Source organism: Zonotrichia albicollis, chromosome 14 (assembly GCF_047830755.1).
Source record: "Zonotrichia albicollis isolate bZonAlb1 chromosome 14, bZonAlb1.hap1, whole genome shotgun sequence".
NCBI classification, from domain to species: Eukaryota; Metazoa; Chordata; class Aves; order Passeriformes; family Passerellidae; genus Zonotrichia; species Zonotrichia albicollis.
Window position 1 is genome coordinate 20243452 of NC_133832.1, and position 25046 is coordinate 20268497.

A 25046-nucleotide genomic window follows, 5' to 3' on the forward strand; every position below is an offset into this window, starting at 1 on the left:
AATGTTCAACTCATGTTCATTGTTTTTGACACTGAATTTTGTTGTAAACCTTTGAAGTGGTCAGAAATGATAAGCTAAAAAACCCCAAAATGTGTTTTCTTCAGTCTTTCTGCTAGATCTTTGAAATCTTGAGTATAGCGTTGATGGAGATTTTCTTTGGAGTATGAAAAGGGTTTCCATGGGTCATGCAGTCAGCAAATGACTTGTGATTGTAACAGGCAGTGATGGACTCTAATTAGATACCAGTGCTACAAAATCATTTGAAAACCAACAGATGGGGAGGGAATGGGTGCTGTTCTTAGACCAGGACTCCAGATGAGAGAATAAAGTTCTGGAGCAGGTTTGGATTGATTTGCAGGCCCATGGCAGGATCCACAGGCCAGGGAGCGCAGGACTGACTGCCAGAGGCAGGTCTGGCAGCAGGTGCCCAGACCCCTGGGGCTGGGGGCAGCCGTGGCTCTGAAGGGCTGTTAGAACACGTACAGAGGTGCTCTGAGTGCAGGGCTGGGTGAGCCTGCTGGCTCTGGCCTGCCTGACACCCTCCCTGTGCTCCCCAGCCGCAGTGGGGCTGCTCCTGTGCAGCAGAGCAGCCTCAGGAACCACCTGGGCAGGGATATTTCTGTGCCTGGATTCACTGCAGGGAACTCTGCTGGGAACGTGGCACAGAGCCGGGCAGGGCGGGCTCTCACCTGGGGAGGGGGCAGCTCCCATCCCCTTGGCTGTGTGTGCTTCCCCATGGCGATGGGGTGGGCAGTGCTGAGCCCTGGGTGCAGGGGGCAGTGCCATGGGGCTCTGCCCATCTGATGGAGGTTCCACACGGAGGAGGGCTGTGTTTCTGCTGCGTTTAGTTCTCCATGCTGTGATGGAGGTGTGTAATGCTGAGCCCTGGGTGCAGGGGGCAGTGCCATGGGGCTCTGCGCCATCTCTGGGAGGTTTCACACTGAGGAGGCCTGGCTATTTGCACCATTGCTGCTGTGTTTAGTTCTCCGTGCTGTGATGGGGGTGTGCAGTGCTGAGCCCTGCCCCGTTGGGTGGGGAGGGGGAGCTCCTGGCCCCTGGCATGGAGCCCAGCATGGGACAGAGCTGGGCAGGAGCTGCTGAGCCCTGGGTGCCCCTGGCAGGGCAGGAGCCAGCCTGGCACCTGCTGCTGCTCTGGTGCCCATCCAGGGCAGGAGCCAGCCTGGCACCTGCTGCAGGGGTCCCTGCCTGCCTGGGCACTTGCTGGGCTGCTGGGGCTGCAGCTGTGGGGTCAGGCTGCAGACCCTCCTCTTCCTCAGTGATTCTGGCTGCAGCTGCTCGTGGTTTTGGCGTGTGCAAGGCTCCTCTCCAGGCAGAGATGTGTCTCTATCACTGCCTTTAACAGCTTACTGGAAAAATATAAAGATTCAGTGTTTAAATATATTTTAATTTGTTAATCTTTTATTATGCTGGAGCTAGAAATCTCTGCGGATATAAGTGGAGAAAATAGTAATTGCAGGGCTTGCTCATGCTGGTGTCTCTTCCCATAGGTATGATATGTTATGGCAGTGTGTCTGAGGCATTATTTTAATTGGTCTGCTGCAGACCTTCCCAAGATGAATGATTTATCTTTACTTTATTACTTCGTTTCTACTTCATTACTTCATTTGCTGCCTGTCATAAAAGAGGAGACAAGGAGGCCTGTGTCTGTGCGGGGGCTGCAGAGGACCTGTGCCTTTTGTAAATCATCCTGATAGTGGTGCCCATTTTTATGTCTGTGATCTGAGCTACAAAGGAAATTGCTGCTCAGCTTCTGATGAAACAGAACATGGTGTGATAGAGAAGCAGGAAAGTCCATCCTGGAAATAATGGGGACAAAAGTTGTGCAACATCAATGGCTGCAAGTTATGGGAGCGTAGGAGATAAAAATGAAAATGGTACCTTGTTCATCCACTTCTTCCCTTTGTGTAAACTCATGCCCTAGGCAATAACAAATAATGAAAATAACACTGAAGCAAGAAGTGCTGTACAACAAGGCACCTCTTTAGTTTTTACCCTTTCTCTGCCTTGCTGAGAAGAGAGCACAGGCAAACACTGCTTTTCCTTCCAGTGGCACTAAAAGCATTTCAGATTCACTGCAGTTCATTGGCCCTGCTTGTCGCATTCCAGAGCTTGAACAATTTGGGAGAGCAGTTCCTGAGCAGACTGAGGATGTGATTCTTGGGCAGAGAAGGTCTTGGGAAGCAGAGCAGAAGCAGAATGTGCTGTGTGTGGGTCTGCTGCCCGTGGTGTCTCCCTGCTCTGCACAGCCCAGATTAGGCTGCCTCCCTTCCCTGCCATGCAGTCTCACCCAGCATCCTCAAGGACTGCAGTTTTTCTCCTCTCAGGTGTGTGGACTCTGAAAACAGCAAGAGTTGGTTGGACCCTGCTCTGCCAGTGCCAGCAGTGCTGGTGATGTTCCAGCTGGAAAGGCTCCTGCACCCGCAGGGTCAGTCTTTCCTTCTTGTGTTCTTTCTTTCAATCTTTTTTTTTTTCTCTGTTTCTTTCTTCCTTTTGACAAAGCTGTCAGAATTCATGATGTTCTGATTCTCTGCAAGTTTGCTGTACAAGTTTAGCTTGCAAATTGGAACATGAATTCCTTCCTTGCTGTTCCTTGGTGCCATTTGTGTACCAGGACCTGCAGCAGTGCCTTGGCTTACCGTGCAGGCAGTGCTGTTCTGTGAGCTCACAGCTGTGTGTCAGGAGTGTGCTGCTGCCCATCTCACTCAGTGCCAGCCCTGCCATCCCTCCTGCCCAGCCACGGGCAGAGCCTGCCTCCGGTAATGCCTGACACTGATGAGTTTGTGTGGCAAACTGCATCCAGAGCAGAGCCAGGGGATGGCTCAGGGCTGGCACAGAGGGTTCACACTCAGGCTGAGGACGAGGAGGGAGAGGCTTCTCTTTGTGTGATCCTGTGAGCTCCAAGCAATCCCATTTGGGGGAAGTGAAGAGTGGCTTTATTTCAGCTCAGACATCACAGGAGAAGCCTCAGACAGAAGAGCTGAAGTGGGACTTCCCAGAAGGGAAAAAGCTTCTGTTGCAAAGTGGAGAGGGGTTAAATAATGGATTCAAATCTTGGGGCCTGGTTGCTGTGCCCAGGGCACCACGGCAGGAGCAGCTGTGCCCAGCTGTGGGGATCAGGCTGCGCACACAGAGCAGATATGGTTTGCACAGTGCTGCAGCCAGTCCTGGCTGCTGTCACAGCCTGTGGCTGCTGCCCAGCTGTGGCTGCACATCTGCCTGCCGTGCCTGGCACTGGCACTGGCACTGCCCTGGCCCCTGGCACTGGCCCTGCACACAGAAAGTGTTTTTTGCCTGGGTTCTATGGCCTCCTGTAGACCACATGACATTTCAGTGGCTCTTCAGGAACTTGAAATGTTGCATATTTTCCTAAAAACCTGATCCTCTGATTGTTGCTGTTCTCATGGGAGCAGGATCATAGCACCATTCCAGAAGCTCTCATTATATTTTTACAGACATTTTCTATCTCCTGCTCCCGTTGTAATTGTGCCATTTCTTCTTCCTGAGAGCACTTTTGGCACTGTTCGCTGAAGGTGAACTTGCAGATCAGTAATGTCTTGGACAAAAACCTGCCATTTACTGTACAGCAAATGCCTTGTTCAGAAGCATCTTCGGGCTCAGCGTGGGGATGACATTGCATGACTAAAGGCCTCAGCCAGTGACCTTTACATCCCTCCAGAAATAGATCCTTCCAAAGCTGGCTCTCTGCTGGCAGCTGGGGCTGTGCAGCGGCTCTGCATTACCCCTGGCACCTTCTCAGGGCAGCGTGTGGAACCAGCCAGGTTTGCACTGAGCTCTGGAACAGCCTGCACTGCTCCCTGAAAGGCTTCTGCTGCCTTACACTTCTAAATGGCCTTAGATAAAGAGCTATTGAACACAAAGATCAATGCCTGGGCACTTTAAACATGCCCACACTTATTTTTAATGCCACTTAAGCAAAGTTTGAACTTTGTGGTTTGGTTCAGCTTCATATTAATGAGAGCAGTTCAGAACTAATATTTTATTACCATCAGTGCTTATGGACTGTTGTGACAGGATTGAGAGCCCTCAGGTTGGCAAGGATTATTTAATTAACTGACCGAAGTGTGAGTTCACTTTGATGGAACTTCAGCTGGGTTCTGTATTTCTGTAAGTTTTAGCTAATGGCTCTTAAAGGAAACGAGTAACGCGTGCGACTTGGGTTTGTATCTAATGGTAAAATATATTGTTCTTTTTTATGACCCTCTTGAGAGGGGGAGGAAAATATCCCAACAGAACAGCAGGAGTCATGCATTGGAAAGGAAAAGAAACCTTCTGCTTTTGGCTGTTGTGTAAACAGTGCATTAACAGTGATGGGAGAGTTTGGGAGTGGGAGCTGTGATTGATGTTTCAGTGTAAGTGGAAAAATCATTCCAAACAATGTAATTCCTTTTAATTCCTACTGAAAATTACATTCTCCTTTTCCAACTTCCTCTTAGCAGATTTCAAGACTGAAACAGCTTTAGGGCTTTTGAGGGCTGGTCTAGATGATCTTTAAAGGTCCCTTCCAATCCAAACCATTCTGTGGTTTTCTGACTGTCCTGTATGACATCTTTCACTTACTGCATATCTCATGATACTCCAGATTTTGCAATAAATGCATTTGCATTAAATATTTATGTGGGTCTCAGCACTGTAGTTGTGGTGGCAGGCACATGCCGTATTTATACTTTGTATTATTCCAATTACTGCATGGAGTGTAAAAAAGTCTAGAAAAGGCAATAGGAATGAAAACAAGAAGGTATTTTTAGGAAAGCATCCTTCAGTCTCACAGCAGGGCTGTCTATGTTTGTCAGTCTTCTTGGAGAATTCTGGAAAGTGCTGTTCAAGTGCAGCTCAGAGTCCATGGCTGCTGTTCACATCTGGCTCAGCAGCTGGAGTTGCTGTAATTGCAATTTCCATATTGCGTCTATTCAGAATCAATTAATGGTGTTTTGTTTTAGTGGAATAGGAACAATGTTCTGCTTCCCAATGGTGTGTGCAGGAGGGGGCAGGTGTGGGGTGGGCTGTGCAGGGCTGAGGCGTCCCAGGGGTTTGGGGCAGGAGCTTTGTGGGTTTTGGGGCAGAAGCTTTGTTGGGTTTTGGGGCAGGAGCTTTGTTGGGTTTGGGTTCTGGAGCAGGAGCTGTGTTGGGTTTGGGTTCTGGGGCAGGAGCTTGGTTGGGTTCAGATTTTGGGGCAGGAGCTGTATTGGGTTTTGGGGCAGGAGCTTTGTTGGGTCTGGGTTTTGGGGCAGGAGCTGTGTTGGGTTTGGGTTCTGGGGCAGGAACTTTGTTGGGTTTTGAGGCAGGAGCTGTGTTGGGTTTGGGTTCTGGGGCAGGAGCTTTGTTGGGTTTTGAGGCAGGAGCTGTGTTGGGTTTGGGTTCTGGGGCAGGAGCTTTGTTGGGTCTGGGTTTTGGGGCAGGAGCTTGGTTGGGTTCGGATTTTGGGGCAGGAGCTGTATTGGGTTTTGGGGCAGGAGCTTTGTTGTGTTTGGGTTCTGGGGCAGGAGGTTTTCATTATTGAGTTGAGCTGTGGAGCAGGAGCTGTGTTGGGCTCTCAGAGTGAGCAGGGCTGGGCTGCCCAGCCCCAGAGAGCCCTGCTGGACTGAGCTGCCCCTCCTGCAGCACATTTGGACACTGATGATCTCTTTGGCAGTTCTGGTTTTTATCTCAGCCGTGCAGCTTCAATCATTATTTTATTTATGCCTTACCTCTGCATTGCTTTCCAAGCTGCAGTGAAAGTTTTCTCTTCCTTTACAGCTCTGTCATTGCCATTTTGGTGTTCTGGGTTTTATTTGCACAGGGGAGATCCATGAAAGTCACTGGCAGTGCCATTTATATCTCCAATTCAGAAATTGCAGCACAGGTACACCCTGTGCCTTCATCACAGCGTAGGTCAGAGAGGAGAATTTTGCCATTGTGTCTTTTACTCTTTAATTATGATAGCACCTATTTAATGCAATTGTTTTTACCCTTTGTTGTTGCATTTGGCCCAATTCAGTTGCTTTTTGTGCTGACTTATTGATTAGGTTTGACTACTGCCTGCCTAACTGCAGGATCAGTCTAATAATGAGTAAAATTCATGAGAAAGTAATAATAACCCTTCTGCTAATGCTGCTCTCTGGTGATTTCTGTATTCTCTGTGCAGAGCTTGGATTTCTGAGCAGGACACTCTGAAACACCCTTGTGTAGGAGCAGGACAATCAAACTTTGCTCTTCAATGTGATACAGTGATGCATGAAAATAAGATGAGGAAAAAACAAGCAAAATCAAAGTGATAAATCACAGTGAAAAAGAACTCCCAGTGGAAAATCTGGGAGTGTTAGGGCAGAAAATTAGCCCTCCTTCTAATACTTGTTTTCAATTTATTCTTTCAGTACCATTTTAGAAGCGTTTGCTATTGATACTTTCTGGAATATGGTTATTCGCTGTATGGTAATAAATTCCTGTTATATCAGAAATAAGCCTAAAATAATGAAGGTGGAAGCATGTGCCACAGCCAGGGGGTGACCTTCCTGAGTGACCAGCATCCAGTGCCGTCTGCTTTTTGTGATGTGCAAATCAGTGAGGCAAGGGAAGAAGCAGATGTCGCTAGAATGACTCTGATAACAAATGCATGCAATTATGCCATGCTGTGTTCACGTTTCGCTTCTTCCAGAATCAGGTCAGTTTTGTATAAGAGCTTTTATTTTGCCAAAACTTGTTGTGCATCTTCTAGTTGCCTTTTTTTTTTTCTTTTTGGAAGTACTGCTTTAACACCAAAATTAGGCATGCAAAGAGAGAAGCATTTTTGAAGAACTTTTTTAATTAGCAAACGAAACCTTTTGGTTAGCCTGAAGTACTCTCCATTCAGAATGCTTGTTGTTGATCAAACTGGCTGATGGTTTGGTATCTTTAGGATAACCAGATGCCCCTGCTGAAGCGTTCCCCTCAGCTGAAGGGGAGCCGAGGGCTCAGCACAGGGCAGGGCAGAGCCCTCGTGCCAGGATCTGTGCCCATCCCTGTGATGCTCCTGCCCTGTGCACCTTTCCCTGAGCTGCAGGGTGGGCGTTGTGTCCTCAGGGAAGGCAGGACACGTAACAATCTGTGTTATCCCTGTCCCCTGCCAGCCTGCTCAGGAGCAGCTCCAGCCTGCCTGGCTTGGTGCTCCAGCTGCTTCAGCTTTGTGGTGAAACACTGGGCTGGTGGATGGTTTCTTCCCACTGCAAAGAGGGCGTTAAAGGAGAATCTCCAGACTTGTGTGAGCAGTGAGTGCCAGTGCCTTCCATGCCTGTGTGCTTGAGCCTCCTCTGAGCCAGGCTGTGTCAGGCAGGAAGGGTCCAGAAAGAGCTTTTCTGAAATATTGCTGTTTCCTTGGCTGGGCTCAGTTTACTGACACTCCTCTGGATGATTGCTTTCTTCCCTCCAAGTCTCAAAATAGCCCCTACTATTGCTAGAAGAAGTGAAATAAAAAGAAATAATATATAGCATTTATTAGCTGAGCTGTGCATGGCTGCTGGCTGGTGAAACTGCTTGGTCAGGGGGAATGTCAGATGGAGCAGAGTCAGCCAGCAGGACAAGCCTGAGCTTGGTGCTCAGAGAAGCTTCCAGGTGTGCCCAGGAGGGGCCTGGGTGGCACTGGGGAGGTGACAGTGCCAGGACACAGCTGGCACCCAGAGCTGCCCTGCTGGGATGGCACTGGGAGGTGACAATGCCAAGACACAGAGCTGGCACCCTCAGCTGGGTGGCACTGGGAAATGACAGTGCCAGGACACACAGCTGGCACCCTCAGCTGCCCTGCCCAGGTGGCACTGGGGAGGTGACAGTGCCAGGACACAGAGCTGGCACCCTTAGCAGGGTCCCTGAGGCATTTTCAGCATGGATATATTTGTCTGTGCACCCTGCAGTAGAGTGTAATTGTTAGAAGGCAGAATGATGTGAAAGTGCAGAAGGACAGCTGAAATACCAATAAATCTTGATTACACCTTGCCCTTTTCTTCAGTAGAGCCTTAACTCAGTTATTTTTAAATAAGGTGTTGGTGTACACAGCTGTTTGGGAATGTGGTTGTGGAGTGGGAGAGGATGGGAATTGTGAAGTCTGTCCTGACTTTGTGCTTCTGAAACACAAATCTGGTATTGATGGTAGCCCCAGTGCAAACCTTTGGTTACAAGTTTGTGTTTAGAAGGCTGGATAAAAAATAGATGCACTATATATATGTGTGTGTGTGTATTTATTAAAAATGTACTTTGAAAGTGTGGTGTTAATACAATGTTTGAATTAAGGATCTTTCTCGTCATAACATCTTTCATCATTACGCATTCCATAGGTGATCACAGCAGAGGAGGGATTGCCACGGGTGTGCAATCCTGCAGAATAATGCCAGGGGTCACAGAACAGAACATGGATAAACATGAGTGGGACAGGGCTTTGTGCTGAGCTGGACATGGATGAACATGGGTGGGACAGGGCTGTAGCATGAGCCCTCCACATGAGCTGGGGAATGTACAGACCATCTCAGGGTCACAGTGGTGCCATAATGAAATACCTGTCTGTGCTCAGGAGTGGGGATCTGCAGGGAGAGCAGCTGGGGGAGGGAGAATCCCCTGCAGAGCTCCTGTGATTGAACTTCAGAGCTTTTCTCCTGGCCTCTGATGAGCACCTTACAGCAAAAGCATCCAGGCCTGCAGAGAGAAAAGCTGAAGAACCAGAGACAACTTTTACTTTCTTTTTTTTTTTTTTTTTTTCTGCTGTTCCTATTTAAAGGTTTTCCATAACTGAAAGCAAGGGTAACAGCCCAGGTCAGACAAACTTAAATTAAGCCACTCTTTGATTTTTCTGCAGAAATCCTTTCACAGTGTCTCACGGCACAGTAGGTAGCCCTGAACTCCTCAGGGTTTGAGCTGAGGCAAGGCAGGGATAAGAGGAGGAGACGTTTTAGGTGGAAGAATTCTACCACGTTTCAGGAGAGGCTTTTTCCAGAACATTTGTCATTGGTGTGTTGGGCAGGGGGAGCAGGGCACTGCCCAGGTGTCCCAGGGCCAGGGTGACTCTCACCTCCTGCTGGAGTGTGTCTGGGGCATTTCCATCACTGCATCTTGGAATTAGATGGGGGGGGGAAATTGCATCGTACAACGTATTGACATGAAAATATGTCACCCACTGAACAGTGCAATTTCCTAAATTGACTTTTAAATGGAAAGACACAAATGTGTGTGTGGAGCTCAGAGGGCAGCTCCTGTTGGTGGTGGGCAGCAGCAAGCCAAGCCCTGGCTGCAGATCTTGTGCAAAATAAGTTTGCAAAGGGTTCACAGGGGCATGAAAGGCCCTGCTGGGTTGGCTGAGGCTGAGATAAAGCCTGAATCCACTCTTGGAGGTTCGGTGGGAGGGTTCCTGCAGCACTGCAGGCTGGTGCTGGAGCTCCCTGCGCTCCTGTGGGAGGCAATCATGGCAAATATTTTCTGTCAGGAAAGTGGAAGTAATGACATATGTCATGTGTGTACTTTTTGTTTGAGATGTGCATGACTGTGAAGAAACAGATGGCTCCTTTAATTCTGATCATGGCATGTGGCTTCTCTGATTATGAGTCTGTTATTCCTATACAGATCTTTTTAATAAATTCTTTCTGAAGGGGGAAGGAAGTGAAATTGCCTTGCATCAACTCATTAACAATGACCAGGAACAGTAATGGTTATTAGGAAGGCTGTGTCCAGTCAAGTACAAATAAGTTGCCTGGAGCAGCCTGGATAAAGCCCAAGCCAGCAAGGCACAAATGCCATGTAAATGCTGATTCCCAGGGGGCTCTTTGTACCCTTTGCTCACACAGGGAGCTGAGGCAGAGCTCCAGCACACCCTGCTGAGGCTCCTCCATCTGCAGGGCTGAGCTCCCAAGGCAGCCCTGCAGCCTGAGCTCCTGCTGCTGCCCACACGCTGCAGGCACGAGGGCATGAGGGCTGGAACACGTTCATGTTCCCTGGGCATTCCTGCTCTGGGTTTCTCCAGGGCTGCTCAGTGCCTCCTGAGTGCTGCTTTGTTGGGGCACACGTGCTTTGGGTGGCAGGGGCACAGAGTGTGCTCTGCCATGGATGCAGCCAGCCCAGCCGGGATGGAGAGGGGAGCAGCTGCAGGGCCATAGCCCAAGGTAGGAGATGGGGTGCCTTTTCTCCTGAATCCTCTTTGCCAGCCCAGCAGGGATGGAATAGGAGATGCTGCAGGGCCATAGCCCAAGGTAGGAGATGGGGTGCCTTTTCTCCTCTTCCTCCTCTGTCCTCTTTGCCATGGATGCAGCCAGCCCAGCAGGGATGAAGAGGGGAGATGCTGCAGGGCCACAGCCCAGGGTAGGAGATGGGGTGCCCTTTCTCCTCCTCCTGTTCCATGGGTTAAACCCCAGGCCAGGCTGTTGGGACAGGCTTTTTGCTCTGTCCTCCCTGAGCTGTTTGCTTTGCCTTGTGCCCACAGGGCTGTGCCAGCACCTCTTCCTGGCTCCCAGGTATTCCCTGATTTCCTCACAGCACCCCATCTGCCCTGGGACCCCTCAGCCCCTTCCTGCACCCCACAGGGCTGTTCTGGGCTCGGGGCTGTTCTGGGCTCAGGGCTGTTCTGGGCTCAGGCCGGTTCTGGGCTCGGGGCTGTTCTGGACTCAGGGCTGTGCTGGGCTCGGGGCGGTTCTGGACTCAGGGCGGTTCTGGGCTCAGGCCGGTTCTGGCTGCAGTTTCTGCTGTCACCCCCACCCGGTTCCTCTGGTGTTCCCCAGGGGCTCCCGAGCTGCAGAGAGCCCTGGTGGGAGATGGGACTGAGCCACCCAGAGCCCGTGCAGGGGGCTCAGAGGGAGGAAATGTGCACGTTCTCCCTGGAGCCCCACTGCAGTGTTATTCTCTTGTAATATAGGAGTAACCACGGAATAGATTAGGTGTTCACATTACGGGAGCAAAATGAGAGAGAGATGTTAATTATTTAGCAGGTTCCTCAGGAGGCTTCTAAAAAAGAATTGAGGAAGAACTTCAGAAGTGTTTTCAGAAAGAGAGTTACTGAATGAAGTTCTCCTTTCTCCTCCCTGTGAAAGTCAGTTCCTTTCCGTGGCACATGGAGGGATCTGCCCTGGGGAGGGAGGGAGAGCTGAGATGAGCCTGAGCCAGGCCAGCCCACAGGGACACAGGGAGGACTCAGGATGTGCTGTCCCTCCCAGATAAAGTGAGGCTTTGTAGCTCAAATGTGAGACTCTGAGGGTAGGAAAACTCTGGTTCCAGTCCCAGAGCCCTCCTTGCACGTTCCAGGTGCTCCTCCCAGCTCTGGTGCCTTGGGTATGTGAGAGATAGTGGCTTGAAATGAAAACAAACAAATGGATCCAGTTTAACAAAACTGTCCCTGTGCTGTGAGCTCAGAGTCACTGAGAGCAGGGCTGTCAGGAGCCAGCAGCAGCACCTGCTGTGGGTGCTGGCTGTGCAGGTCCCTTTATTCAGTGCTGGCTGTGAACCTGACCTGGAATAACCAGATTTTTGTTTAGGAAACAGCAAATGTGCACAGAGATGATTTTGTTATTGTTGTTGTTTTTAGGTAGTTGGTTTTACTGTAGCAGAGTGTCAAAGTCTGCTGTGTGCCTGCCTCCCTTTATTAGGTGAACAAGTCTTTCTTTAAGTGTGCTAAGTCCATGGAAGGTGCTTTGTATTAAGCTGCTTAATTCCTCTGCTGGAGGACTCCAAATTAGTCTCACTCAAGGATTTTGTCCTTCACCTCCAGCCACTGAATGGGTTGATGCAGTTCAAGAGCCAGGCTTAATTATCCTGAGCTTGATGACTGCTACACCTGTAAATGTCCCTGCTCAAAGGCTAAGTGCTGCCTCAGTTGGCTTTGTACCTTCGTTTAGTGTCCTTTTTTATTCAGCACAGGAGGATTTTTATGGTTTTCCCTAAGTGTGGGCAGCAGCTCTGCGCAGCTGCTTTGTGCACTGATGGCAGCCTGGGCTGTGTACCAAGGTCACAGGTTGGTTCTTATTATTTTAGCTACGGCACACTCAGAATTTGTCCTTCCTGAATTTGCTTTCCTGAATGGTTAAACTGTCCTTTCCAACAGATACAGCAGGGAGCTTATCAGTTTTATCTGTTAACTTGTGTCGTGCATGGCTATCAGCATGGTACTGTCTTTACTGAAGAATTTCCCTTCATCCAGTTAAATAATCCTTTTCTGGATGAAAAAAAGATGCTCAGAATGTTATAATATTCTTGCATGTGAATGAATTCAAAGCCTGAGCAAATGAAGGCTTTCCATTTTGCTGTTTCCCTGAGGTTTTCCTGAGACAGAAGAGGCATTTGGCACAGCAGGTCATCTCTGAGGCTGCCTGAAAACAAGGCTGCACTCACAGGGGATGGATGGAGGCTGCTCTAATGAGTCAGGTTACCTCAAATTGCTGTAATGAGCCAGTGCAGTTGTGTTAGGCTTATTGCATATCTGAATTAATGGCTTGGAAGGAAGTTTGTTAGGCTGCTTTGCTAGAAACCAAATCAAACAACGGCCTGGCAGATTCTTCAATGACACGGAATAGAGAACTGGAATTTTAATTTACCTCAGGCTGCGTGTGATCCTTTCTATTAATAAACAGCCACGTCCAGCAGACAGGTGTTGAAATAACAATCCCCTGGTGAGGGTGCTGGCTCTGCACATGGAGCCACAGGTGGCCTTCCCATCAAGGTTTTATTTCAATGGTAATGGCAGTGAGCTGAGCCCCTGGGGGAGCCCACCCTGCCCCGGTCATGTCATGGTCCTGCTGCTCTTTGGGTGTCAGGAGCCTGCTCAGGGTTTGCTGGGCTGGAGCCAGCCTGTCCTGGGGGAAACAGCCATGGGTTGTGTTCCACAGCAAAGCCATGGGTTGTGTTCCACACCTGGAACCACCACAGCAAAGCCAGGCTTTGTGTCCTGCCCCTCCTCTGTGTGCTCAGCCTGTCCTATGGGGAAACAGCCACAGGTTGTGTTCCACACGTGGAACCACCAGGACAAAGGCACGGTTTGTGTTCCACACCAGGGCAGGAGCTTCAGTGCAGTCACCCTTTATCTGGGCCCGTTATCTGGGCTCAGGACAGGGCTGGGACAGTTGCCCTCAGGCTGTGAGAGCTGAGGTGGGAACAGAGACCTCCAGTGCAAGGCACAGGCAGAGGGTGGGAATTGTGGAATGGTTCCTTTGGGACAGGGGCTGCCTGTCTGCCCTGCACTGGCAGTGTGAGGTTGTTCTGTGAGTGGGATCTCAGCTTTGGATGTGCTGAAAGAATTTAACAGATGAGAAGATGCTTTGCAGGAAAATCAGAGCTCAAACGCCCCGGTAAAAATGAGGGAGGCAAGTCTGCATTTCTACCAAATACACAAAGGAAGTAAACTTTGAAAGAATGAGATATGAGCAAAGAATTTAACGGCCAAAGGACAAGATGGAGGGGAAGAGTAATGTGACCAAGAAACCAAACCAACCTGCAACTTTGTATGGGAAAATGAGTCATGAAACTTTGGTAATTTAAGGTCAAATCAACAAAGATTAATTTGTGTATACTAGAAAAATTACCTATCAATTGTTGGTTATGATTGCTATTATTGAATAACTTCGGAAAGTACAACCACAAAGTCTAATCTTACATATAAATCAATGTTTGCTAGACATGATATATTGAGTGAAAACAACAGATTATAAATCACAATTTGATTGTTTGGAGCTTAGACTTGTCTGCAAAGAGACATGATTTAAGCTGTAACTCTGAGCCTGCAGTTTAATGGTCTTATGGAAAGAAATGCTGTAGAAGCTGAAAATCAGATTTAGATTTCCATCTACTGACTTTCAGGGCAGCACCATTGATAGAGGGATTTATTCTTTGCTGAAATTACATCTGGGTGATCTCTTCCACTTCTGCAGGCAGGGAAGGAGAGGAAATGTGAGGAATTGGCCAGGTTTTGAAAGGAATGCACATGGGGGGGGGACGGAGCAGGTGACACAGCAGCAAGAGCAGGGCACAGAGGGCTGGACAAGGCTGCGTGAGGTGTGGGCACAGACACATCCACACAGCCTGTCATGGGAGTGCTCTGGGTGCCCGTCTGGGTGTCAGTGTGGCACTCAGGAGAGCTCGGGTGAGGCAGATGCTCTCCCAGGACAGGTGAGCCCCTCAGTGTGGCACTCAGGTGAGCTCAGGTGAGCAGGTGGCACTCAGGAGAGCTCAGGGCAGATGCTCTCCCAGGACACCAGGTGAGCTCAGGTGCCTGCAGATGCTCTCCCAGGACAGGTGAGCCCCTCAGTGTGGCACTCAGGTGAGGGCAGATGCTCTCCCAGGACACAGGTGGGGCTGTGGCTGCCTGTGGAGGAGTCTCTGGCAGGGTGATAGGGCACAGCTGTTCCCTGTGCCATCAGTTCAATGCCAGGCTGTGCCCGTGCCCTCAGGTGAGCTGTCTGGGCAGGGCAGTGGGGCTGAGCTGCATTGCACACCCAGAGGGGCCAGGCTGCTCTCAGCCCTGCCATCCTCACTGTCACAAATGCCCAGAGATGCACCCGGCATGATCATCCCTCCCTGTGCCAAGGAGGCAGATGCCTCAGCTAGGGAACATCATCCCCAGCCTGTCAGCTGGATTCTATAAATGGAAATAGGTCTTTAAAAGCCAAAAATTATATTTAGTTGCAGCTATGGGGGGAGGAAGGAAAAAAAAATAAGAAGAAAAATAATAAATAAAGTCCAAACTCTTCAGAAATGGAATAAAGGAACAACAGAGCACTTAGGCTGGCCCTAATCATCTGCAAATGTTCCTGCAGTCATTAAATGTAGACTGCATAGATAAAAGTTACTCTTCTGTCACTCCTTTTATCTCTACCTGAAGCATCCACTTGCCACTCAGGTTTCTGGGTACAAGCCATAAATATTCAGCTTTTTCTGGGATGTTTTTACCCAGTGTTTGATTGTTTTCATCTGAGCTCTCCATATGCCAGCAGCAGCAGCAATAATAAAGTGCTGTGAGCTGGAGGTGTGCATTTAGGTGATTTAGCCTTGGGTAGGCTGCACAGGCCTTATCTGAGCAGCTCCTCAGGGCCCTGTGAGGAACAGGGAGCCAGAAATAAAGCTGAAAGTGGCTGGTTTGGGTGTGAAGGAGATAGATGTGAGTGTGCTGCAGGCAGTGCTGGGCACAGCTCCCGTGTGCTGTGCCCTGGGACAGGGGTGCCAGCAGGGATGGGCTCTGTGCTCACCTGGGGCTGCAGCTCAGAGTCGGGGTGCTGGGGGAGCAGCTCCTTGGGCCCTCCCAGGAGAAATGGGGTTTGCATTCCCTCTGAGCCCTCTCAGAACTGGGGTTTGCATTTTACATTGGCATTTGGTACATTACAGCACCATTGCAGGGGTGTTTCACTGACAGCAGCCTGGGGCTGGCCAGACAACATGGGCTTGCCTGGTCATTGCAGCTTGAGAGAAAAGTGTTCTTTGGGGTTTTCACTTCTCTACAAACAGACAGAACTGCTCTTGGGCAGCTCCCACTCCCCGTTTTGCTGTTGGCTGGGTATCTCCATGGGAAATAACTGGGAAAATGGCACCTGGAGTGCAGCAGGAATGTGGGCACAGCAGCCTGCCTGCAGTGTGAGCCTCAGGGGCACAGCAAGGTGACAGAAACACTCAGAATGTTCCTTGGCTTTGTGCTGGAGCGTCTGTAGAGTTCCTGGGAGGGGGGAGGCTGTGCGGCCCTTTGTGCTGGTCAGCTGCTCCCTTTGTGAGAGCCAGGTGTCCTTGCACGGCTCTGAGATCAGCCTGGAGCCCTGCAGCTCTCCTGGGGCTCTGCAGAGCCAGCCAGGCCCGGGGTGGGCAGGGCTGGGCTGGGTTTGGGTTTGGTTTGTGCCCGGGATGGGGCCGGGCTGGGTTTGGGTTTGTGCTGGGATGGGCAGGACTGGACTGGGTTTGTCCCAATGTATTTTAATCCTTCAATGTGTTCTTTATGAATGCATTCTAGTTACAATAATTCACGTACAGGGCTATTGTGACAACAGCACTTTGTCTGAAATACAGGAATTTGCAACATGAAGTAGTTCATTAACAATAAGAGAATAAAGGAGAAAGTGCACATGGATTGGCAGCACTGACAGAGTAACAGGCAGTCTTTGTGGGGTCTGAGCAGCACAGAAAATGAGGAGGAGGCAGGAAAAGTCTTAACTGCTGTAGGAACTTAGAAATTGGTCTGGTGCCTGCAAATCTCATCTGTCTTAAGAGAATTGTTGGAAAAGTTCTTGGACTTTGCAGAGCTGATTTGGAGAGAATTGCAGTGGTGGAATAAAATGGGATCTGTTACTGTGCAAAGACCAGTGGAGAACTTAATCCTGCATGGGACTTGCTGGGGAGTATCAGAATACATTTGCCAGATGCAAGATAATGTCAAGTAAATATTTAAAGCTGTAATGGCAGCACAGCGTGTTGGAGCATAATGAAGCACTGAAAGGGAGTTAAATGCTCTCGTGTCAGTGAAGGGAAGCAGTGCTGCAGTTCTGTGTCAAGGCACAGTGCTCACCTCTCAGGTGACAGCCAAGGGCTGGAAGGCTCTGAGGCTGCTGAGAGGTGGTGGAGGCTCTGGTGGGCTGTAAATTCTTTAGCCCCTGTTCTCTGCTCCCAGCATCAGTTTACTGTGGCTTTGCAGCTGTGTCCCTTTTGTGCAGGGATCTGTGGTGTGCAGGAGCTGTGGCCAGCTCTGGGTGCAGCTGTACAGTCAGAGTGAGCCATGGGCACTGCTGAGCACACCTGGGCTCTGCACAGAGCCTGCTCACGTTGTTCCATCAACATCTTCTGTGCAACTTTATCTGCTTCCCCTCCGGTCTTCTGTTTCATTTCTTCGGGGTATTGAGTGATGAACATAAAATCAGAGTGGTTTGGGTTGAAAGAATCCTTAAAGGTCACCTTGTGCCACCCCTGCCATGGCAGGGGCACCTTCCCCTGTCCCAGGCTGCTCCAGCCCTGTCCATCCTGGCCTTGGGCACAGCCAGGGGTCCAGGGGCAGCCCCAGCCTCTCATACAGCGATGGAGTCATTATTGTTGGAGAAGACCTCCAGGATGATGGAGTGCCTGTGGGTAGCCCACATCACTGAGTGTCATGCCCGTTGCTTCTTGAACAGCCCCAAGGACAGTGACTCCAGCACCAACCTGGGCAGCCCCTTCCAGTTCCTCACCACCCTCCCAGGGCAGAAATTCTTCCTGATGTCCAGGCTGGGGACAGCGTGGCTTGTTCCTGGTTCTCTGGCCAGCCTGGGCTTTGGCCCCTTTCTGGCTAAACCTTCAGTGAAATTGCCATTGTTGTCACCTGCTGGAGAAGAACCAGGTGAGGTGCAGTGTGCATACAGCCTGTCAGCAGTGTGCATACAACCTGTCAGCAGCACAGTTTGTGTTGTGTTCCCCCACAGCTGTTCCAGTGCCCTTCCAGGCCACTGCCCACAGCAGGGCACTTTGTCTAGACATGATGTGCAGCTAAAGCTGTTAGTCAGGATCCATTAATATGTGACATGCAGAGCATTCCTGGAGAGAGGCTTCAGTGCTGGAGTGTCAGGTATGGCCAGGGGAAGCTCCTTTTTCTTGTCTCACCTTGTGGGAGAGGAGAATTGTGCTGGACAGGGGCTGAGCCCAGGACACGAGCAGCCTGAGCTGAGCAGAATTGTGCTGGGCAGGGGCAGCCTGAGCTGAGCAGAATTGTGCTGGGCAGGGGCAGGAGCAGGGGCTGAGCAGCCTGAGCTGGCAGGGCTGCAGCGCTGAGCCCAGCCCATGCCAGCCCTCACTGTGGGACACAACAATTGCAGAACAGCCCCAGTCAGAGGATGGGCAGGAGCTTTAATGTGAGTGAGTGACAGTGAGTCATCCCTGGAGGCCGGGGTGAGCAGCCACAGCAGTGGGACAGCTCCATCCCACATCTGCACACAGCTGAGCACAGCAGAGCAGCTCAGGGGCTGCTCCTTCTGCCACCGAGGCTCCTCCAGGCTGGGACTGGCACAGGTAGGGCTGCTCCGGGCTGGGCACAGAGCACTGGCACAGGGCAGTGGCGCAGGTAGGGCTGGGCATGGAGCATTGGCACGGGTAGGGTGGACACGAAGCACTGGCACAGGTAGGGCTCCTCCAGGCTGGGACCAGCACAGGTAGGGCTGCTCCGGGCTGGGCACAGAGCACTGGCACAGGGCAGTGGCGCAGGTAGGGCTGCTTTGGGCTGGGCACAGAGCATTGGCACAGGGCACTGGCACAGGTAGGGCTGCTTTGGGCTGGGTGGCACCCTGACCTGCAGCTTGGGTCCCCTCTCCAGAGCCTGCAGGTGAGCAGGGGCATGCAGCAGCAGCACAGAGCTCTGGCAGCTGTGTGTCTGTTGTGACATTAATAGATAGAGACTAAAATGCTAATAATGTTTTGTGAAATGCTCTTTAGAATTTCAGTTCAGGAGCAGAGTGCATGGGTAGATGAAGTTCCAGATTAGTGAACTTAAAGGTAAGAGGAAAGGTGGATTTGTTTGCAACCTGCAAAGACCTTGTTTCTTAAATTAATTATTTGAGACTGTTAAAAGTTAGGTGTTAAAAAACTAATTTATTGTTTTCCTGCAGTCACTTCAGATGCAAGTGGGGTTTTGGGGCTGGTATTAAAAGTACTGAGAGTGCTGATGTGGTGTGCAGGGCAGTGGAAGGACCCTGGCACTGGTGATTGGGAATGGTGCAAGTGGTGCTGAGAGCAGGGATTGCAAACTGGAGCTGCCCACAGCAGGGTTTGCAGGCCCTGTGTACCCCAGCACTGAGAATTTGTATTCTGAGAGTTGTTTGGGCCAAATACTCAGCTGCTGCAAATTGCTCTGAAGCTTTTCTTGGTAGTTTTTTGTTTAACTGGAGTTGTTGTAAATCCACGTTTCAGACATTTACCGCAGTAACATCCTTCCAATGTTTTAAAGTTTTTCAATCAACTTTCAGAATAATTGGTTTAATTTCTTTGGAGGTCTGTAGAGTCCCAATTGGCATAAGTACACTAATGACAGAAAACAGGGACTTTTCTCTGATATGGATGATTTCAAAGAGGTACAGAAGTGAGTGTGGTGTCCCAAGGCAGCTCCCCAACTACATATGCAGCATGCAATGTCCTTAGTTTGAACAGAGTGGCTTTTTCTGGTCGTAGAATAAAGACCACTTACTAGCTCCTGAAAACCAGAAGCTAATTTATAGCTCAGTGTTGAAACAATGTCTTTTTTCTAAGACACACATTTGTCTTTGCTAACTTTGATAGACTGTTGTAAGCTGGAGGACTGCAGCATTCATGCACTGGAATGTGAAATGTGAGGATTTTTTCCTTCAGCTCTGCTGTGCTTACTGCCTTGGGTTGTTTTTTATGTCATTTACGGTGCTGAACATCAATGCGAGCATATTATGCAATGTAGGATAAAAATACACAAAGGCAATAACCTCACTGCTACTTCTGCTCCAACACAACAACCTTCTGTGATCGTTTTGCCCTTTGGTTTCTGGAGGAGTTGATTGCACACGGTGCACTGCCCCTGGGGTGTTTGTGGCGTGTGTGAGCAGCAGCAGGAGCTCCTGGCAGGCTCCAGGTGTGAGCCAAGGCTGGCAGTGGGTGCAGATGGCTGTGCAGCTCCCAGCGTGGCAGCACCCAGGCACGGAGGTCGCCTGAGCAAACATCCGAATTTCATGGCAGGTTGTGTGGAGATGCGTGCTGCTTTGTAGAGATCTGCATTTCATTTCTGTTCTGTGCCCTTGTCGCCGTGTCCTTCCCCTCGGTGACAGCGTGTCAGTCAGGAGTGACTGCCCAGCTGGCCTTGTTTGAGCAGGCCACGATGTGCTGGGCCACAGCCACCCAGCTGAGCTGTTTCTGCTTTGACTGAGCACACTGCTGGGTTTTAACTCTTTTCTGCAAAGCCTTGAAATGCCTCTGGATCAGGCTGCAGAGTGCCAGCAGCGTGGAGCGCAGGTGTGAGCACAGGTGTGAGCACAGCCACCCCCGTGCCACAGCCATCACTGCTGGGGCTCTGACTGCCCCTGTGCCAGCTGCCCTGTTGCCCCTGGTGCCAGCAGAGCCCTCCGTGCCCCTGCAGCCCAACTGCTGCCCAGGGCTGCTCAGGGAGCCAGCCCTGCCCTGTGTGACTGCTGCTGCTGCTCCCCTCTCACCTGCCCTCACAGCATCCGGCAGCCGGCTCAGGAACTGAGCAGCACCACTTGCAGTAAAACAATAATGCCATTTTAGCTCTGCTGGGAGGAAATGATTGTAACTCTGCTGTGCTTGGGCTGCTAGCACAGGACAGAGGTGCTGGGCAGTGTGTGGGAGCACCATGGCAGCGTACAAAAGAAAGTTGTGGGGAGGCTGAGAAGGATCTCAGTATGCAGAACATCTACTTGGACTCTCCAGGTGATCATCAGGCTAGGCAGTAACAGGAAAGCAGGCTGTTTAGGCTTCTGCTGATTTGTCTTGTTGCTGGTTAAACTGATGGGCAGTAGAAAGCAAAACCCTTGTGTGTGTGTGCAGCGTGTTGTAGCCACTGTGAGCAACAGTGATGGCACAATTACACATGGCTTTCTGCAGAGTCTGAGAGGCTTTAGGTGAGTGTGGAGAGGGGAAAACGCTTTCAAATACAGCTTCTAAACCTGTGTCAAGTGCAGGCTCTGAAATGCAGTGCATTGATTTCAGGGGAGGGGGAATGGGTGCTGTGGGTGCTGTTGCTCAGTCAGTGCTGCTCAAGGGGATGGAATTTCCCCAGATGGGGAGGGAGCTGCTGGGTGCCAGGTTGTTGGGTGGTTACTCAGGCCCAGCACGGGCAGCGGGGCTGGGGGCTGCTCCAGCAGGGGCTGCTGCAGTGGGTAGGCAGCACACTGGGAACAGAAGTGCCCGGGTAGGCAGAGCCTTCTCCTGCTGTGTGAATGACCACGCTGAGCTTACAGCTGAGTGGATTTTTCAACGTGGTGTAACTTGCTGGGTAAATTTTTGGGGTATGCATCAAATGATTTGTGCAAGATCACCTGTGGTGGGAATTCAACATAACCACAGTTTAGTCTAAGAAATCAATGTGAGAAAATATTGCAGCCTTTCATTAGACTGTTTTACAGTTTGTGTACATGTGTTTGTATACAGGGACCCTATCTGCATGAGCCTAAGCTTTAACCTGTTAGAATAATTCCTGACCTTTAAATGAAGAGCAATGTTAATTTCAGGTTAAATGAAATTTAACCATTTCTTTTCTGAAAGGATTTCTCTGCTGTGCAGAGCTCTCTGCCCCTTTGGGTGGGGTGCTGAGGCCCAGCAGGGTCCAGGGTTCTGCTGTTCCCAGGGCTGTGAGAGCATTCTCTGCACCTCTCCATGGCACACCAGGATTTTGGCTTCTGCTGAAGAGTTTTCTGTGCTTTCCTGTGAGAAATCTCCTCTGAGGCCATTTCTCTGCACAGCTCTTTCTGTAATGAGTGTGAATTTTAAAGCACTCAGTTTCTTCATCCTTCCCTTTGTTAATCCTCAGGAAATGGGGCAAATAATTGGGAGGTATCACCTGTCCTTTTATGAATGGTGCTTCTGTTCTTGTGTGCCTCTTCCAAGAGAGATGCCCAGGAGCTGCAGCTCCAGTGCCAGCCTCTGAGCTGCTGCTCATTCCTGCTCCCAGAGGCAGCACTCATCCTTCCACACTTCCAGGAGGGATGCAGTCTATTCTTTGATGATTTTGTTGCCATTTTCAGGCTGCTTTTCCTGGAGGATTCTGATCTTTTTTAGTTCTTCCTTTGTGTTTTTGTTGCTTTGGGTTTTTTTTCTTCCCAACACTAGGGAAGTTTGTCTCTTTTTGTAGCCCAGCTGTTGACAATAATGCTCCATAAATAGGAAGAAAAAAGGCACTTCTCTCTACTTCCCTCATAATCTGAAACTATTCTCCTAGCTCCAAATAGGGCTACATTAATAATTAAATTCTCATTAACGTTACGATACACAAGAGTTTTCTAATACTTCATAAGCAGCAAACTAAAGCTGTGCAAAGCTCTCAAAAACTGCAAGCTTCCCACTCATCCTGGACCTTTCTAGCAGGTCTTCTGGCGCCTTCTCCCCTGCATGCCTGATTTTCACCTCTCCTCCAGGACGTTCTCTTAGAAGCAGCCACTCTCCTTGCTTTGCTCCCAGACTTTGTCAGTGAAGAACGTGAGTGCACTGTGGCACGAATTGTCACAGTGGTTTTTACATTCCCTGTGAGCTCAGAGTGGGGGTTATGGTAGGCAGGGGTGAGCGAGGCTCACATTTCCATCTGGAGCTGCTGTCCCTCTCCTCCTGTGTTCATGGTGCTCCTGTCCTGTGCTGGTGGAGCAGAAGGAGAAATGTCTGAATGTCTGCTCCAGCAGCTGGGGTGGCAGCACAGCTTCATCCCAAGGCCAGATCCTTTCTTCATGGCTGTGCAGTTTGGGTGCTTCATCTTCTGCCACTGGCCAGGCCAGCCCGCTGTCCAGTGCCCTCCTTGAGCCTGCCCTGGTGCCCAGCAGTGTCCCAGTTGTGCACTGTGTGCTCCCAGTGCTCCCAGTGCCTGCAGCTTCCCAAACTCACACTCCACAAAGAGGAGCGGTGCCCTGGGCATTGTTGCTGTCTGTCTGCTGTGCTGCATGCCCCAGCCCACCTGCTTGGAAAGCAGCCAGCTTGCATTGGTTCAGCAGATGGGAAAAGCAGCAGAGCTCAGAACAGGCAGGGAGGAAATGTTCGTGCAGTCATTCATTCCTTCATTCATTTCATTTATTCATTCTTTCATTTATTCATTCCTTCAGTCATTCATTCCTTCATTTATTCATTCCTTCATTTGTTCATTCCTTCACTCATTTATTCATTCCTTCATTCAGAGACAAGCACAGCACTGAGCTGAGCTGCAGAGCTCAGATGAGAGCGGGCACGTGTGGCATGGCAAACCACAGCTCCTGATGGCTGGGAAGGGAAAGGTGCTGGCTCTGCACCCTGGGGCTGTTCCTCAATAAATTGGGGCTGTTCCTCAGTAAATCTGGGCTTTTCCTCACCCTGCAAATTGTACTCAGTGGGTACAATTTGCAGGGTGCCCCTCAGCCCTGTCCCTGCCCTGGGAGCTCCTGTTCAGCTGCACCCTGAGCAGCCAAGGCTGGGCTCAGCTAGGACAGGGCTCAGCCAGGGCTGCCTGGTGGCACAGGGTGCTTGTTGGCACAGGCTGGCACAGGCTGCCTGGTGGCACAGGCTGTCATAGGCTGGCACAGGCTGGCACAGGCTGGCACAGGCTGCCTGGTGGCACTGGCTGGCAGAGGGTGGCACAGGGTGCCTGGTGGCACAGGGTGCCTGGCACAGCTGGGACATGAGGCTCTCTGCAGAAACCCTGCTGCCACTCCCACAGGGAAACAGGAGATGCATTCTGAGCAGCATTTATCAACAAATGTTTGATGTCTGTGCCTTTGTCTGTATTATCCACAAGGATCTAAATGCAGCCTTATCTGGGTAGTCTTTGCAGGGGATAACAGCCTATTACTGCTAGCAGTTAATCCAATTACTCTTTTAGGTCAAGGGGGAGTGTTCTGTGCAAATATTTTTGGAAGATCTGAGAAAAGTTGTTCTATGTGTGACCCAAAGAGAGCATATTTTAGAATTTTTCAGCAGATCAAAAGGTTAAGAAATTTCTACATATGTTGGAGGAAACATGGTGCAAAGAGGTGTCAGCTTTCAGTTTTGATCACAAGGCAGTCACTTATTTAAAATAGAAAGATATTTCACGATGGAAAGTAGTTTCAAATCAGAAAATAAATCACTATCTGAAATCATCAGAGAAATTCTTTGATGTGGGAAGGAAGATGGAGCTGTGCAAACCTTAAGAATTGATACAGCAATGAGATGTTGTGCCTAGAGTAGGTTTCAGCCATGTAATTCTGGCTCCCTTGGCTCCTGGTTCTCCATGAGGATTTCACTGAGTGCCTCAGCTGGGGCTGTGCAGGAGCTGTGAGTGATGCCCCTGGAACTGGAATATTCTGAGCCTACTTTTAATTCTGAAAACTCACCCAAAGGAAGTTGTGTCTTTCACAAGGTATTTTTGCTGCTTTGTTCCTTTCAGTTGAAATGAGCTGGTGTGGTGCCTGGGTTTGGGGGTGTGCTGGGAAGGAAGGAGTGGTGCAAAATGAGGGACTCCAGAAATGGCTTGCTGTGAATAAAAATTAGAGAATTGGCTGCTTGTGCTTCCTGTAATATCTGTGTTCATTGTGAAAACTGCAAGTCAGAGTCAACCAGACTTCAAAGTTGGGAGCACACAGCTGCAAGCTGAAAATAAGATTTGTGGGTGATGCAGAAGTGCCAGAAAGGCTGTTTGGTAAGAATACTTCATCAAGATTTGGCAAAGCTTAATGTGAAATGGTTTGGATAGACTGTGTTGTCATTAAGAGGTTCTGAGTGTTTTATAAGCCCAGAATAGAATTTTTTTTCAATTAGCTTGCAAGTATTGTTGTGCTCTGAGTTTATTATGTGCAGGTGGCTGACAAAAAAAATCCCACCTTCAACTGGGAGAAATTAGGAGGGAAACAAAGCAGTGATGATAAGAAGCAAAGAGAATTTTTACTGCCCAAAGACCTGAGAGATTTTCATCAGCTGTCTCAAAAATGGTATTACAGCTAAATACCCCACTTTGCTACCCTTCCCTGTCCTACAGGGAAGTCACTTGAAGAAAGTTATTTTAGAGAGGTTTTTTTTAGACTTGTTCCTGTAAGGCGCTGAGAGCAACTTGCTAGCCTAATGTTTCCCCTAAAAGGAAAAAAAGAATAATTCCTGATAGCTCCAAAGGGCCCCAGGGCCTGGGGCACCTCAGCTGGGACCTTTCTTGATTTCCTTGGTGGGGTCAGGAAGGCAGAGCAGGAGGGAGGGGCTGGCAAGCGTCGCTGCTCTGTGTGCTGGAGGTGACACTGGGAGGTGACATTGGGGAGTGACAGTGACACTGGGGCATGACAATGACACTGGGGGAGTGACAGTGACATTGGGGAGTGGCTGTGACTGTGGGGAGGTGACAGTGACACTGGGGAGGTGACACTGGGGAGGTGACAGTGACACTGAGGGAATGACACTGGGGAGTGACAGTGTGGAGGTGA

The 25046-nt window shown here is 50.0% G+C and overlaps 1 protein-coding gene across 5 annotated transcripts in view; it reads left to right on the forward strand.

Annotated features, from left to right (window-relative positions):
* FGF13 (fibroblast growth factor 13) overlaps nucleotides 1-25046 on the forward strand; it is a 177433-nt gene that overhangs the window by 69039 nt on the left and 83348 nt on the right. The window contains exon 1 of one of the 5 annotated variants that reach the window (XM_074551434.1): nucleotides 9980-10133. The exons of the other annotated variants lie outside the window; for them this stretch is intronic. The gene's annotated coding sequence lies outside the window, so the exon portion shown is untranslated. Of the gene's footprint in view, nucleotides 1-9979; nucleotides 10134-25046 lie in introns of those variants that run through there. 5 annotated transcript variants of the gene reach the window in all.